This window comes from Budorcas taxicolor, chromosome 1 (genome assembly GCF_023091745.1).
Source record: "Budorcas taxicolor isolate Tak-1 chromosome 1, Takin1.1, whole genome shotgun sequence".
Lineage (NCBI taxonomy): Eukaryota > Metazoa > Chordata > Mammalia > Artiodactyla > Bovidae > Budorcas > Budorcas taxicolor.
Genome location: NC_068910.1, coordinates 172,678,574 through 172,696,204, shown reverse-complemented (window position 1 = coordinate 172,696,204; position 17,631 = coordinate 172,678,574).

Sequence of the window (17,631 nt, the reverse complement as noted above, 5' to 3'; positions counted from 1 at the left end):
TAACCATTGTCTCTTTTAGTATAACATATCTTGATGGAGCTTATTTTGGAAAACGCTAAAACGCTAAAACTACTCAAGCTCTTTGCCGAAGCCCAAGTTTCTGACTTTTTCCTGCCACCCACACCACCTCTGTAAATTACCACTCCCAGCACATCCGTCTTCCAAGAGTAGGCAGCTCACTACCCTCACTCCACTGTGTCTGGAGGAACAGGGTCGCACACTTTGGCCCCCAACTTTGGGCAGATGGTTGACCACTGAAAGCCCCCTCGTGCCCCTTGGGAGATCTTCCTAGATGAAGCAGTGACCTCTTACCAGCTCATTTACCGCCTCTCTCTGCTTCTATTAGCGACAAGCAGAAAAATGTGGGAGCCAGAGGCTGTGCTTAAACTGTCAGCTACAGAAGAGCCATTGTCACCCTGGAGCTGGTTGAGACTAAATTCAGGGAGAATGTATGTGCTTCCTCTCCAGGAGACAGAATGGAGCAGATGGCCTATTAGCCAGAAAGGAGTTTTATTAGCATGAGCTGAAACAACTACAAAGAAGCAGCTTTGGTGAACATCACTTGCAGCTTCCAGGGGGACTCGGTTGCTTTCGAACAAAACCCCTACAATTTCCTGTTTTATGCTTTGTTGTTTCTTGGCTGGCAAGGTGGAGAATGAAGCCAGCTTATGCTGTGTTATATTTGTATTACGTTCTTTGTGTATTACGTTCCACAAGGGCTTCCCTTGTGGCTCAGCTGGTAAAGAATCCGCCTGCAATGCAGGAGACCTGGGTTCGATCCCTGGGTTGGGAAGATCCCCTGGAGAAGGGAAAAGCTACCCACTCCAGTATTCTGGCCTGGAGAATTCCATGGACTGTATAGTCCATGGGGTCCCAAAGAGTCGGACACGACTGAGTGACTTTCATATCACATGTATACAGTTGTTTTCATCTGGTCCCTATGGAAAGCTCTCTTTGCTATCCCCTTATCACAAGAGGAAAATCTACCTTGTTTTACCCCCTAAATCCACAAAGATTAGAATGTGCATCTTGTGAATTGCTTAATTCATTCAGGGGGTACCTTCGTAAAGTCAAATATCTCAGTAACTGCAGAATGAAATTCACACACCTAGCACAATGAGACACACTGAGTAGTGGAGAATGACTCTCAATTTGGAATTAGACCAAGCAGACAACTAATGCCAGGCCTCTTACAGGTGATTTTTCAGTAAGTGACTTGAGTTTTCTAAACCTCTCTGTCCTCGTTTGTAAAGTATGTGTCCTGACCACTCCATAGCATTGTTGTGTGGATTCCATGGAGAAGGCTGAGCTCCTCATCTTATTCTGTGTCTGTAACAAATGGCAACATACTCCAGTATTCTTGCCTGAGAAACCCATGGACAGAGGAGCCTGGTGGGCCACAGTCCATGGGTCTCAAAGAGTTGGACATGGCTGAGTAACTAAGCACACACATTTGTAATGTTGGGCTTATTCCCTGGTGAGTGATAAATATTTAATTAATAAATGTTGAATGAAAGGACGAATGAATGAGTAAGGGTTACTGTTTCTCATGGCACTTTCAAATATTACTCCTAGCAATTATAGATATAGTTACTTGGTTTGTGAAATTGCTTGTTTAATATTTTGACACTTGTTTAACTATTAAATGACATACAAATATAATAATAACAATAATGTTAATTTTTTCTTTTAGCACAGATTGTCCAGGATCTAGATAATTTAAATAGAAAAAGATATTGAGCCAGGCACATATATATATGATATTAATGTCTATGTATAAGAATATATGTATAATAATGTATATGTATAATAATATGTATGTATATTGTGTGACATGATGTATATTGTGATAATATATATGTATATTGTGACATGATGACCACAATTAGGTTAGTTACACATCACCTCACATAATTACCTTGTATGTGTGTGTGTTGAGAACATTTAAGATCTCTCTTGACAACTTTTAAGCACATAATACAGTGTTATTAATTATAATCAATATACTTCATGTTGTTGTTGCTGAGTTGCTAAGTCGTGTCCGGGTCTTTGCGACCCCCTGGACTGCAGCATGCCAGGTTTCCCTGTCCTTCACTATCTCCCAGAATTTGCTCAAACTCATGTCCATTAAACCCTTGATGTCATCCATCTCATCCTGTATCACCTACTTCTGCTCCTGCCCTCAGTCTTTCCCAGCATCAGGGTCTTTTCCAGTGAGTCAGCTCTTCATATCGGATGGCCAAAGTGATACTACATGTTAGAGCCCTAGAACTTATTCATCTTATATCTGGAAGTTTGTGTACTTTGTCCAACATCTCCCCATTTCCTCCAACCCCTGGGACCTGCTAACCACCATCCTACTCTCAGTTTCTATGAATTTGGCTTTTTAGATTTCACATGTAACTAAGATCATAAAATATTTGTCCTTCTCTGCATTATTTCACTTAGTGCCCTCAATGTCCATTTATGTTGTCACGTATGACAGGACTTTATTCTTTTTATAGTTGAGTAATATTCCATTGTGTGTGTGTGTGTGTGTGTGTGTGTGTATGTATCACCTTTGCTTTATCCATTCATTTGTTGATGGACATTTAGATTCTTTTCATGTCTTGACTATTGTGAATAATGCTGCAATGAACATGGGAGTACATAAATCTCTTTGAAACACTAATTTGATTTCCTTTGGATGTATACCCAGAACTGGGATTGCTGGCTCATATAGTACTTCTACTTTTAATTTTTTGAAGAACTTCTACACTATTTTCCACAGTGGAACTGGTGCATCAATTTACATTCCCATCAACAGTGTACAAGGGTTCTCTTTTCTGCATATTCTCACCAACACTTATTATTTGTTGTCTTTTTGATAATAGCCATTTTCAAATGTTTGAGGTGATATCTCATAGTGGTTTTATCTTAACTGCAATGAGAACCTGTTGCAGAGTTTTCAACGGGGCTAAGATTGATGTTTTTTAAAGATTGTGTTGACTGATGTATGGAGAGTGAATTAGGGTCACGTGAGAGTGAACAGTTCAGAGGTTATTGCTATAAGTCAGACAGGGGATGATGGTGTTTTGGATGCAACAGGTGAAGGTACAAAAAAATGGAGGAATCTGAAATACTTCGGAGGCAGTATCTCTGACTGTTAGAGGAATTGAACATTTGGACAATGGAGGAGAAGATGGATGATGAAGGTCTCCAGATTTGGGGCCTGAGAAATTGGTTGGATGGAGGAACTACTGGGGAGTAGTAATTTGCTGAGAAAGTTTAGACACATAAACTCAGGGTAACCTTGCTTTCTTTTTTTTTTTTAAATTAAGACTTAAATTTGTAGAGGAGTTTCAGGTTCACAGAGAAAATGGGGTGGTACATTTGTTATGAACCGACACTGACACAGCATAGTCACCCGAAGTTCATAGTTTACATTAGGGTTCACTCTTAGTGTTGTACAGTTTGTGGGTCTGGACAAATGTATAATGACATATATCCTTCATTATCAGACAGAGTATTTTCACTGTCTTACACATCCTCTGTGTTCTGCCTGTTCACCCCCTGCTGCTCCCCTTTTTATCTGCATTTCTACCTCTTACTGCCGACCACCTAATCTTTATACTATGGCCATAGTTTTACTTTTCCTGAAATGACATATAGTTGGAATAAAACAGTATGTAGTTTTTCAGACTGACATCTTTCACTTAGAAATATGCATTTAGTGCTGGAGAAGGTGTGGAGAAAAGGGAACCCTCTTACACTGTTGGTGGGAGTGCAAACTGGTACAGCCACTATGGAGAAGAGTGTAGTGATTTCTTAAAAAAAACTGGGAATAGAACTGCCATACAACCCAGTAATCCCACTGCTGGGCATGCACCCCAAGGAAACCAGAATTGAAAGAGACACATATACCCCAATGTTCACTGAAGCACTGTTTACAATAGCCAGGACATGGAAGAAACCTAGATATCCATCGGCAGATGAATGGATAAGGAAGTTGTGGTATATATACACAATGAAATATTACTTAGCTATAAAAAGAAATGCATTTGAGTCAGTTCTAATGAGGTGGATGAAACTGGAGTCTGTTATACAGAGTGAAGTAGGTCAGAAAGAGAAGCACAAATACTGTATATTAGTGTGTACATATGGAATTTCGAAAGACCATAACAATGATCCTATATGCAGGGCGGCAAAAGAGACACAGATGTAAAGAACAGACTTTTGGACTATGTGGGAGAAGGCAAGGGTGGGATGATTTGCGAGAATAGCATTGAAACATATATATTACCATATGTAAAACAGATAACTAGTGCCAGTTCAGTGCATGAAGCAGGGCACCCAAAGCTGGTGCTCTAGGACAACCCAGAGGGATGAGTGGTGAAGGAGGTGGATGGGGGATTCAGGATGGGGGACACATACGTACCCATGGCTGATTTGTGTCAATGTATGGCAAGAGTCATCACAATATTGTAGAGTAATTATCCTCCAATTAGAATAATTTAATTAAAAAAAGAAATATGCATTTAAGGTTCGTCCATGTTTTTCATGACTTAATAGTTCATTTCTTCTTAGCATTGAATAACATTCCATTGTCTGGATGTACCACAGTTTATTTGTCCATTCATTTACTAAGGAACATCTTGGTTACTTCCAAGTTTTGGCAGTTATGAGTAAATCTGCTATAAACATTCACGTGCAAGTTTTTGTGTGCACATAAGTTTTCAACTCATTTAGGTAAATAGTGGCTCATACAGTAGAGAATCTGCCTGCAGTGCGGGAAACTGGGGTTTAATCCTTGGGTCAGGAAGATCCCCTGGAGAAGGGAATGGCTACCCACTCTAGTATTCTTGCCTGGAGAATTCTATGGACAGTGGAGCCTGGTGGGCTATAATATATGGGGTCTCAAAGAGTCAGACATGACTGAGTGACTAACACTGTCATTTTCATGATTGTTGGATCATATGGTAAGAGTATGTTTAATTTTGTAAGAAATCATCAAACTGTCTTCCAAAGTGGCCTTGGTATTTTGCATTCCCACCAGCAATGAGAATTTCCTGTTGTTCCACATGCTTCTTAGCATGTGATGTTGTCAGTATTCTGGATTTTCACTAGTAGGTATGTAGTGGTAATGTTTTAATTTGCATTTCCCTGATGACATATGATGTGGAGCATATTTTTTATGCTTATTTGCCATCTGTATATCTTCTTTGGTGAGGTATCTGTTAAAGTCTTTGGCTAGATTTTAATTGTTTTTTTGTTTTCTTATTGTTGAGTTTTAAGAGTTTCCTGTTTATTTTACACATGAAAAGATGCTCAACATCACTCATTATCAAAGAAATGCAAATCAAAACCACAATGAGGAACCATCTCACGCAAGTCAGAATGGCTGCTATCAAAAAGTCTACAAACAATAAATGTTGGAGAGTGTGTGGAGAAAAGGGAACCCTCTTATACTGTTGGTAGGAATGCAAACTAGTACAGTCACTGTGGAGAACAGTGTGGAGATTCCTTAAAAAACTGGAAATAGAACTGCCATACGACCCGGCAATCCCACTGCTGGGCATATACACCGAGGAAACCAGAAATGAAAGAGACATATGTACCCCAATGTTCATCACAACACTGTTTACAATAGGCAGGACATGGAAGAAACCTAAATGTACGTCGGCAGATGAATGGATAAGAAAGCTGTGGTATATATACACAATGGAATATTACTCAGCCATTAAAATAATGCATTTGAATCAGTTCTAATGAGGTGGATGAAACTGGAGCCGATTATACAGAGTGATGTAAGTCAGAAAGAAAAACACCAATACAGTATACTAACGCATATATATGGAATTTAGAAAGATGGTAACTATGACCCTATACACGAGACAGCAAAAGAGACACAGATGTAAAGAACAGTCTTTTGGACTCTGTGGGAGAAGGTGAGGGTGGGATGATTTGAGAGAATAGCATTGAAACATGTATATTATCATATGTGAAACAGATTGCCAGTCCAAGTTCAATGCATGAGGTAGGGTGCTCGGGGCTGGTGCACTGGGATGACCCTGAGGGATGGGACGGGGAAGGAGTTGGGAGGGGGTTCAGGATGGGGAAGAGATATACACACATGGCTGATTCATGTCAATGTATGGCAAAAACCACTACAATATTGTAAAATAATTAGCCTCCAATTAAAATAAATAAATAAAAGTTTCTTTTTTATTTTGTATAACAGTCCTTTTTCAGATATATACTTTGCAATTATATTCTCTCAGTCTGTGGCTTGTCTTCTTGTTCTCTTGACATTATTAGTGTAGAAGTTTTTACTTTTAATGAAATCCAGCTTATTAATTATTTAGTTTGTGAATTCTGCCTTGTTGTGGTATCTAGAAGTTATCACTATACCCAAGATCATCTAGATTTTTCCCCTGTGTTCTTTCTAGGAGTTTCATAGTTTTGTGTTTTACATTTAGGTTTGTGATTGATTTTGAGTCAATTTTTGTGAAGGGTGTGCGTTTTGTGTCTAGAGTAATTCTGTTGCGTGTGGATGTATAGTTGTTCTAGCACCATTTGTTGAAAAGATTACCATTGCTCTATTGTAGTGCCTCTGCTCCTTTGTCAAAGATCTGTTGATTATATTTATGGGGATCCATATCTGTGGTCTATGTTCTGTTTCACTGATCTATTCCTCTATTATTTCACCAGTTCTGCACTGTCATGATTACTATAACTTTATATTAAGTCATGAAGTCAGGTAGTACCAGTCTTCCATCTTTGTTCTTCAATATCTTGTCAGTTATTCTGGGTCTTTTGCCTTTATTTATTTATTTTTTGGGTAACTTTTAGAATCAGTTTGTCAGTATCCACAAAAAAACTTGCTAGGATTTTGATTGGAATTGTATTGAATCTATAGATCAAGTTGGAAAGAACTGACAATTCTGAAAAGTTGAATCTTCCTCTTCATGAGTTTGGAAATATATCCTTTCTCTTATATTTAAAAACATACTGGGTTGTTTCGGATTCAACTTTTCATATTTTCTTAGCAGTTGCAGGATATATTCATTGACAAGGAAAGTGAAATTTTATGTTTTTATTTTTGAAAGCACGCTTGTTATTGGCTGTGTTATGTTTCTTAGTACTTTTGATGCAGATGTTACAGATAGGCCTATGTTAACTACCACACATTCATTTTGTTGAGCTGCATCAGGAGAAATGCGGGGAAATCAGTCATATTTTATCATGAAAGCAAGTCTACTTGGCATTATTTGGCAGAGATGCTGGTTAGATTTCTCAGGTTATTAGAGATAAAGAGCAATTAAGGTGAAAATTTCTCTTTACCGCTTCAGAATATAAGAAAGGTCACTAAGAGCCAGTCATATTGGATTTTTCATGGTGGGAGGAATGGTTGAAGGCAGAATCAAGTGTTCCAACCTGCCAGAATCCTTCAACAGACTCTTTCCATACGTGGTAGCATTAGGCAAATGCCAGTGGGCTCCATTTATGTAAGGAATACGATACTTATTCCTTAGCTTTTGAAAGGAGCTTACAGCCCCTTTCAGTTCCACTAAAATGTTTACTTTGAAGAAGAATGGTTTATTTTAATTCCTAGGCCTATGGAATTTAATAATTGTTAAATATCTAAGATTGGTGCTTATTTTCTTGGTAGAAAATTTAAAAATATTTTACTTGAATAAAAGCAATCTAACTATAGTTGAGGTCAAAGTGGTAGATATAAGAGCTATCTTAAAGAGAATCAGGTGACTTCATTTATTTGCTCAAATTGATAATCTGAATTAAATGACATTGAGATAATTGCTAGTCATACACTGAAATATCAAAATTGGGTACCAATCACCAGAAATTCAAATATAAATATATTTTAGATCATTTATTGAGTATATTCCAAGTTTCCCATTTATGTATTGTGTGTCAAAACAGTTCAAAACTATCAAGTTTAAGATCTACTCTTCACCTATTATTTATGCAGTGCAAGAGTTAAGTCATTGTGTAAAATATTACATTACCTTAGTATCCAATATGGGGATGTGGAGAGTGCCATGCTGCTGCTGCTGCTAAGTCGCTTTAGTCATGTCTGACTCTGTGCGACCCCATAGATGGCAGCCCACCAGGCTCCCCCATCCCTGGGAGAGTGCCATACACATTTAAAATCTCTTGAATTATTTAACATATGAAAATGCATCTGTGTTACTGTTTATGTAAAAAAGCTCTTCCTATTTCCTTGGCAGTAGCAATTAAGCTTCATTTCTTCCAAGCTTAATGATCACAAAATATGGTGCATATACTCAATAAATTTGGTTATGAAGACTATTGAGTCCTCCTTGATAAATTAAATATCTTTAAAACCCTCCTCCATGAAATTTAGAAACTTCAGATTCATGAAAGGCTATTTAAGAAATACTGAGATTAGGACAGAAGGAAAGAGAATAAAGTTGTAGGATTTAAGCCAAGGTTGAAAATAATTTTGCAATTTACCAGTCCTTTATTGAAAGTAAGCAAAGGTAATTATACTAAAAAATGAGAGACAATATTTATTTCATTTGTTATCATTACCTGGATATATTTGCTTCCAAGAGTTACTGTAACAAAGCTTTACAGCTGGGTGTCTTAAAACAACAAAAATTTATTTGGCCTGAGATAAACTCGGGACCTTTAACTATATGCATCTTTGAACCTTGCTCTGAAGTTTCTGCTGTCAGTTCAGTACTTACTGATATGTTTGACCTCTTTGATCACTGGTAATATCCCAGCTTGACATATTAGTTGTTTAAAATTGCTGGAACACAAAGTTAAATCCTGTGTTTGAAGAAAACCAGCAGAAGTCTTCATAATTCTCCTCCTGGTACTTAAATACTAATCATGACTTCTGCACTCCAGCACAGATTACAAGTAATAGTATTTTACTCACATAAATATGCTGATGTTGAGCTTTCTTCCCTTGATATCTGTGAGCCTAGAGTTACTGGTGTCAAAATCTTTTCCACAGTGCACAGCCTAGGATACTATTGGTAGAGACTGATGGGGATATCTGTTAAAAACTTCATTTTTTAGTGCCCATTACAAAATGATCTGTACTAATTTAGGATTGAAATTTGATTATGTTAACATTTTGGCTATGAATGTCAGCTTCTATAAAAATGATTACTTTTATATTTTGAATCACCTAACATTAAATATCATTTTTCTATTTATTCATCCTTATAGCATCCCTACTCTCCTCTCTACTTGTCACAGTACTTTGCATATGGTAGGTTAAATAAATGTTTAGTAAAAAACAAAGAAAATGATAGTAGAAAACTTTTGAAAACTTTCACCTACTACAAAAAGGGCATATTTAAAATAATTTTCTTTTAGAATTTCATTAAACTAACATTTACTATGAACTTATTGCATTTGAGATATTTTCCTAGGTAATGATAATGAATGGGACCTGGTCCCGGAGCTCACGGTCAAGCTAGAGAGATGGCCAGAAGTACAGGATTGTTACCAACTATGGTGCTACTTACATAAGACTCTAGTTGACTCAGTGCACTTTCCTCACTTCCTAGGACAAGTGTGGACTTTCCCTTTTACTACCTGTTTAAAACCCCCCACCCCTATTACATTCTGGATTTTCTGGAGCGTGGAGAGGTTTGATGGGGTGAGAACCAAGTAATGTCTGCTGGTGTGGGAGTACTGAGTGGTCGAGTGTGAGATGAAGGAGCAGAGGGGAGAGGAGAAGGACATCCTCTGTGGTATAGAAGAGGGATCAGGTGGGATCCTGCACACAGACCCTGGTGCAGAACATGCAAGACTCTCCTTGAAGGTGAAAGCTGAGCTGGCCCTGGGCAAGGATTCAGTTCACATGACTTCCATTGGTTCTCAGGCCCCCAGCTCTTTTCATTTCCTTTGCCCTGATTGTTCCCCTTTTTCCTAGTAGCCTTGAGTCCCACCCTTCCTCTGCCATACAGATTCTCTTTTACTCTCTGCTTCCATAAAAGAACTTATTTGCAAGATGTCTCCTACCTGCCCCCGCCCCCCACCCCGAATTTTTTCCTAAAGCTTTTGGAGGTCAGGAATCAAACCTTCAAAGGGGGAATATATTTTCTTTCATTCTTTGACTGCAGCAAAAGAAGGGAAGAAGACAGAATATTTTCATATTAAAACAAGTTCAGTTCAGTTCAGTTCAGTCGCTCAGTCGTGTCCGACTCTTTGCGACCCCATCACATTCCAGGATGTCTGGCTCTAGGTGAGTGATCATACCATCGTGATTATCTTGGTCGCGAAGATCTTTTTTGTATAGTTCTTCTGTGTATTTTTGCCACCTCTTCTTAAAACAGGTTAGCACATTGATAATCAACACTTCAGCTCAGTTCAGTTCAGTCGCTCAGTCATGTCCAACTCTCTGTGACCCCATGAATCGCAGCACACCAGGCCTCCCTGTCCATCACCAACTCCAGGAGTTCACTCAGACTCACGTCCATCGAGTCAGTGATGCCATTCAGCTATCTCATCCTCTGTCGTCCCCTTCTCCTCCTACCCCCAATCCCTCCCAGCATCAGAGTCTTTTCCAGTGAGTCAACTCTTCGCATGAGGTGGCCAAAGTACTGGGGTTTTCAGCTTTAGCATCATTCCTTCCAAAGAAATCCCAGGGCTGATCTTCTTCAGAATGGACTGGTTGGATCTCCTTGCAGTCCAAGGGACTCTCAAGAGTCTTCTCCAACACCACAGTTCAAAAGCATCAATTCTTTGGTGCTCAGCGTTCTTCACAGTCCAACTCTCACATCCATACGTGACCACAGGAAAAAACAGCCTTGATTAGATGGACCTTAGTCGGCAAAGTAATGTCCTTGCTTTTGAATATGCTATCTAGGTTGGTCATAACTTTTCTTCCAAGGAGTAAGGGTCTTTTAATTTCATGGCTGCAGTCACCATCTGCAGTGATTTTGGAGCTCCCAGAAATAAAGTCTGAAACTGTTTCCACTGTTTCCCCATCTATTTCCCATGAAGTGATGGGACCAGATGCCATGATCTTTGTTTCCTGAATGTTGAGCTTTAAGCCAACTTTTTCACTCTCCTCTTTCAATCTCATCAAGAGGCTTTTTAGTTCCTCTTCACTTTCTGCCATAAGGGTGGTGTCATCTGCATATCTGAGGTTATTGATATTTCTCCTGGCAATCTTGATTCCAGCTTGTGCTTCTTCCAGCCCAGCGTTTCTCATGATGTACTCTGCATAGAAGTTAAATAAGCAGGGTGACAATATACAGCCTTGACGCACTCCTTTTCCTATTTGGAACCAGTCTGTTGTTCCATGTCCAGTTCTAACTGTTGCTTCCTGACCTGCATATAGGTTTCTCCAGAGGCAGGTCAGGTGGTCTGGTATTCCCATCTCTCTCAGAATTTTCCACAGTTTATTATGATCCACACAGTCAAAGTCTTTGGCATAGTCAATAAAGCAGAAATAGATGTTTTTCTGGAATTCTCTTGCTTTTTCGAAGAAAGTAGGGAAAACCATTAGACCATTCAGGTATGACCTAAATCAAATCCCTTATGATTATACAGTGGAAGTGAGAAATAGATTTAAGGGCCTAGACCTGATAGATAGAGTGCCTGATGAACTATGGAATGAGGTTCGTGACACTGTACAGGAGACAGGGATCAAGACCATCCTCATGGAAAAGAAATGCAAAAAAGCAAAATGGCTGTCTGGGGAGGCCTTACAAATAGCTGTGAAAAGAAGGGAAGCTAAAAGCAAAGGAGAAAAGGAAAGACATAAGCATCTGAATGTGGAATTCTAAAGAATAGCAAGAAGAGATAAGAAAGCCTTCCTCAGAGATCAATGCAAAGAAATAGAGGAAAAGAACAGAATGGGAAAGACTAGAGATCTCTTCAAGAAAATTAAGAGATACCAAGGAAACATTTCATGCAAAGATGGGCTCAATAAAGGACAGAAATGGTCTGGACCTAACAAAAGCAGAAGATATTAAGAAGAGGTGGCAAGAATACACAGAAGAACTGTACAAAAAAGATCTTTATGACCAAGATAACCACGATGGTATAATCACTCACCTAGAGCCAGACATCCTGGAATGTGAAGTCAAGTGGGCCTTAGAAACCATCACTATGAACAAAGCTAGTGGAGGTGATGGAATTCCAGTTGAGCTATTTCAAATCTTGGAAGATGATGCTGTGAAAGTGCTGCACTCAATATGACAGCAAATTTGGAAAACTCAGCAGTGGCCACAGGACTGGAAAAGGTCAGTGTTTGTTCCAATCCTGAAGGAAGCCAATGCCAAAGAATGCTCAAACTACTGCACAATTGCACTCATCTCACACGCTAGTAAAGTAATCAACAGTTAGACACAAATAATTATGGTAGGAATAATTGTTTCCTTTAGTAGAGGCAGATAGAAAAGTTTATGAGAGCTATAAACTTAGTCAAAGCTATGATTTTTCCAGTAGTGATGTACAGATGTAAGAGTTGGACCGTACGGAAGGCTGAGCACTGAAGAATTGATGCTTTCGAATTGTGGTGCTAGAGAAGACTCTTGAAAGTCTCTTGGACAACTAGGAGATCAAACCAGTCAGTCCTAAAGGAAATCAACCGTGAATATTCATTGGAAGGATTTATGCTGAAGCTCCAATACTTTGGCCACCTGATGCAAAGAGCTGACTCATTGGAAAAGATCCTGATTCTGGAAGAGATTGAGAGAAGGAGAAGAAGGGGATGACAGAGGATGAGATGGTTGGATGGCATCACCAACTCAATGGACATGAATTTGAGAAAATTCTGGGACATAGTGAAGGACAACAAAGCCTGGTGTGCTGCAGTCCATGGGATCGCAAAGAGTCGAACATGACTGAGTGACTGAACAACCACAACAACAGCATGAGAGCAAAGTGGAGGGAGCCAGAGGTGAGTGCAGCCTTACCCCGGGGAGTGGTGTTGGAGGTGGGTTGGCAGATGTGGAGGATTTTAAGAGAGAATTCCAAGTGGGACAAAGATGTGCAAGGAGCCATAGAGGAAAGAGCTTTGGGCAGGCAGGAGTGGATTCTGTGGGGCAGTGGTGGGTGCTGCGTCAGCGTGGCTCAGGAAGAGCTGATTGTGATGGGCCATGTAAGATGCGCTGAGTTGGGTCTTGACCTTCCAGGCAATGAGAAACTATTACCTAAAACAGAGGCACCCTTTCCTGCCCTCCCTCTAAATCAGTCTAGATGTTAATAGCATCCCTCAGCCTCACAATAAATTTGGGGTCGTCCTGCCAACTCGGGCTCACCCGAGAAGCTGGTGAACAGCTGTCATCTAGTAAATGAACCGTATGTTTAGTAGGAAAGGCTCTGCCTTCTCTCATTCCTCCCAGCCTGTCTAGTTAATCAATACTTGTATATCAACAGAGAGCTGAAGAGAAAGAAGGGAAGATAAATTATAGTTGTTGAGTAAGATGGAACCTGCAGATTCATGGAGGCCTTCGAGGGAAAAGCAAGGTCTAATCGGCATTTCTTATCTTCTTGGCTTGAGTTCAGGTGATGAATGGAAATGGATTGATGGACACTGGTGACAAGGCCTGGTGCTCCCAGAGTGATGAACTCCTGCCACCTTTGTCTGCTCACTCCTGTGCAAAATGAGGAGTTGGCTTCACTTTTTCCTTTGTTTCCCTCTTGCTGTCGAATAATTTCAAAAATCATTTAAAAAATGAGTTAAAGAGTCATCACTTGTCCTGCCATGTTGGTCAAGAGTGTAAGCTTAAATCCCAAAATAATTTTAAGTAACCCATTTAGAAGTAATACCAAAAAGGTTAATATTTATCAGGAAGGATAAATATTTAAGTTTTACCCTTTTCAGATATCATCTCGGGGATATTTATCCTTTCAGGTCTCACTTAATCTACACAGTTTTTGTCTTGAACGCATCCTGATGCCTCACAGGCCTGACTGGGTGTATTTACTGTGGTAGAGCTTCTGTAAATCTCGTCTGCCGATGGGTACAGCCAGAGACTGCCTGGGTGAATTATTACATATGTGAGCATGAAAACGAAGTGCTCACTGGAAGGGCACAAATGTTGGGAGTTACCTGAGAGCATTTTGAAAATGGCAAGTGTCTGTAACTATGATTTCAAAAAGGACATCTCATCTAATTAAAGGCAGTAGGCATCACGTTAAAGTTGTAAATCATGTGCTTGGAATTTCATTTGGGATTCCACATGAAATCTCATTTAAGACATTTACCTGGACATTTGAATCTGGGTAAAGTGAGAGATGCCTCTGGACTCTATTTTTAGGGGCAGATATCCACTGGCTTCCATTGCAATAATTCTTGAACTTTCCTGGCAGAACTTCTCCCCAGCCTTTTCTCTCCTGTTGATTTCCCCTTTTGGTGGCTGTTGGCCTGGTGCTGTCAATGTTAGGATGAAGGCAGAAAGGTAGTTGACTAACAACCATCGTTGGTGGGGGTGGATAAGAAGCCCAGGGGTAAAGAAAGGTATTGTTGTTTCTGTTTTTTCTTTTCCTTTTAAAAAGTTTTCATTTTGTACATTTTTTTGTTTTGTCACTCAGTTGTGCTGGACTCTGCGAACCCATGAACTGAAGAATGCCAGACTTCCCTGTCCTTCACTATCTCCTGGAGTCTGCTCAGACTCATGTCCATTGAGTCAATGATGCCACCCAACCATCTTGTCCTTTGCCACCTCCATCTCCTCCTGCTCTTAATCTTTCCCAGCATCAGGGTCTTCATATTGAAGTATGGTTGATTAACAATGTTGTGTTAGTTTCAGGTGTACAGAAAAGTGATACAATTATGCAAACACATGTTTTCTAACTAAAAAATGTAGGCAGTTGCCCAGGGGGTGTTAATGCAGGTTCTGCCTTTATTTAGAATCCTAACATCTTAGAATACCTGATATCACACTTGAGATTTGGATTTAGTAATTTTGAGTGGGGAATCCCAGAAATCTGGCTTTAAATCAGACATTCCAGGTGATTATTTTTTTTAATAGAATGTTGTTTATTTTTAAAAGTTTTACTATTATAGAAAATTTTAAGTAGTCACAACAATAAAGTTAAATAATGAACCTCCATGCAGCCATCACTCACTTTCATCAATTATCAATATTTTTTATCTATGTACCCATTAAGAGTTTTCCCCTGTATATTTTAAAACCAATCCAGATAGCTGGTTGTTTCATGCATCTCTGGGATCAGAGTTTTCAGGGGCTCCCATCATGCAGGTGTGAGTGACTAGTCACAGAGTTGATCTCAGTCCCTGATCCTCGGCCTTTGGATGTTGACTAGCACTGCTGATACCAAAGCCCTTATCCTAAAGCATGGTGGTAATACCTAAGGCGGCCAGCCTCCATTCTGCAGCTATTTGATGTCGTCTGCATTTACTCAAAATCACATTGTTGGACTATTCTGTGTGACCCAAAGCCAAGGCAAAGATACACCTATGAGGCATCACATTCCAAGAGCTTAGAGATTATATCCCAGAAGCTAAGGGCAAAGAACAGACTCTTTTAACCTCTTTTGAGCACAGTTAATTTTTTTTTTTTTTTTACTGTATACCTATTATATTATAATTATTATTATAGCAGAAGGAGAAACCATAACCTGCTCACCAGGGGTACCACTTAGAGTCACTCAGGAGCCATTCATCCCTCCTCGGGAGTGGAAGATCATTCTTGGGGTTGTTCAGAGTCAGCCCAGCACATGTGGTTGGGGGAGAGAAGATGAGCCTGTGAGAGGAAGGAATTGCCTTCTCTGTGTCCCCATTCTGTTAGCATATTGGGCAAGTGGTGGTTATAAACACTGCAAATTCTACTTAATAAGTTAGTTTTTCTCAGGGGGTCTGAGATATTAAACCAAAGAAAACCAATGCCATCTTTGATCATAACAAAAGTGATGAAAAGCAGTTACACTGTAATAAATAATTAGGTTTGAGTTGAGGGGTTATAAAATTAATGGACATTGTGGAATCTTAGTTTCCTTTTGAACTCTGTGAAAAGTAGTGTTGTTGATTTTTACAACTGGAATTAAAAGAACTCTAGGTCACTTAACTCTTCGTCTTGCTCACTAAAAACTTCACTTAATCATCTCAGGCAGACTGAAACCTCTCCTAACTACAGAACCTCTCAGGAAAATCTGTTAGATGGGGCTCCTTTTCACTCTTATCAGAGATAACTGCAAAAATGTGCATTAACCATAGGTTATTGAGAAGATACCCCACCGCTTGCTAGGGCACCCAAATGGAAGGATTTATCCTAAGCATCTGCCTTTGGCCAATGGAGAGAGCTTTGATGATGAGTCCTTACTAGCAGAAACCTTGTTTCACTCTTGTCTGCATTCTCAGTGCCCATCCCAGGGCTTGGCAGTCAGTAGGCTTTGCCTGACAGCCTTCAAAAGGAACCCTGAAAGTAATGGTTTCTGTATAAAGGTTTACTGCGTCCAGGTTAACTTTAGTTTGAAAAACTTTTGAAAGAGCATGTTTTATTAGTTACTGAAATAATCCACACTAGGTGGCTCAGCTGGTAAAGAACCCACAATGTGGGAGACTTTATCCATGGGATCCCAAAGAGGCAGATACACTGAGCGACTTTCACTTTCACACTTTCACTTTTACATGCAGAAAAAGAACTGGAAGCCTATAATGGCATAAAATGTTGGGAATTTTTTAACAAATTAAGCAAATTAAACAAATTAAACTTGTTTTCACGGTGCTGAAGTATCACTGAAATAATAGCAATTGAGAGTTGATGGGAAGAATAAGAAGAAAGAATGAAAAACTTAATAACATAATAAACATACAAGAATAATTAGTAAAACTTGGTATCAAATTAATTAGCTTAAAATAATATTTATTTATTTATATATATATTTTAAATGGGGTATTTTAGCCTTCTTAGTCCTTTTATTAAAATTTTCTTTTAATTGGCTGATAATTGTTTTACAGTATTGTGTTGGTTTCTTCCAAACATCAATGTGAATCAGTCATAGGTTTTTGTTGAAATATTTCACATGTAAATTAAATCATTCTTTTTCTGAATTATTTCACCTAATATGCATCTAGAGATCCATCAAATTTGGAAAACTCAGCAGTGGGCACAGGACTGGAAAAGGTCAGTTTTCATTCCAATCCCAAAGAAAGCCAATGCCAAAGAATGCTCAAACTACCGCACAATTGCACTCATCTCACACGCTAGTAAAGTAATGCTCCAAATTCTCCAAGCCAGGCTTCAGCAATATGTGAACCGTGAACTTCCTGATGTTCAAGCTGGTTTTAGAAAAGGTAAAGGAACCTGAGATCAAATTGCCAACATCCGCGGGATCATGGAAAAAGCAAGAGAGTTCCAGAAAAACATCTATTTCTGCTTTATTGACTATGCCAAAGCCTTTGACTGTGTGGATCACAGTAAACTGTGGAAAATTCTGAGAGAGATGGGAATACCAGACCACTTGACCTGCCTCTGGAGAAACCTATATGCAGGTCAGGAAGCAACAGTTAGAACTGGACATGAAACAACAGACTGGTTCCAAATAGGAAAGGAGTACGTCAAGGCTGTATATTGTCACCCTGCTTATTTAACTTCTATGCAGAGTACATCATGAGAAACGCTGGGCTGGAAGAAGCACAAGCTGGAATCAAGATTGCCGGGAGAA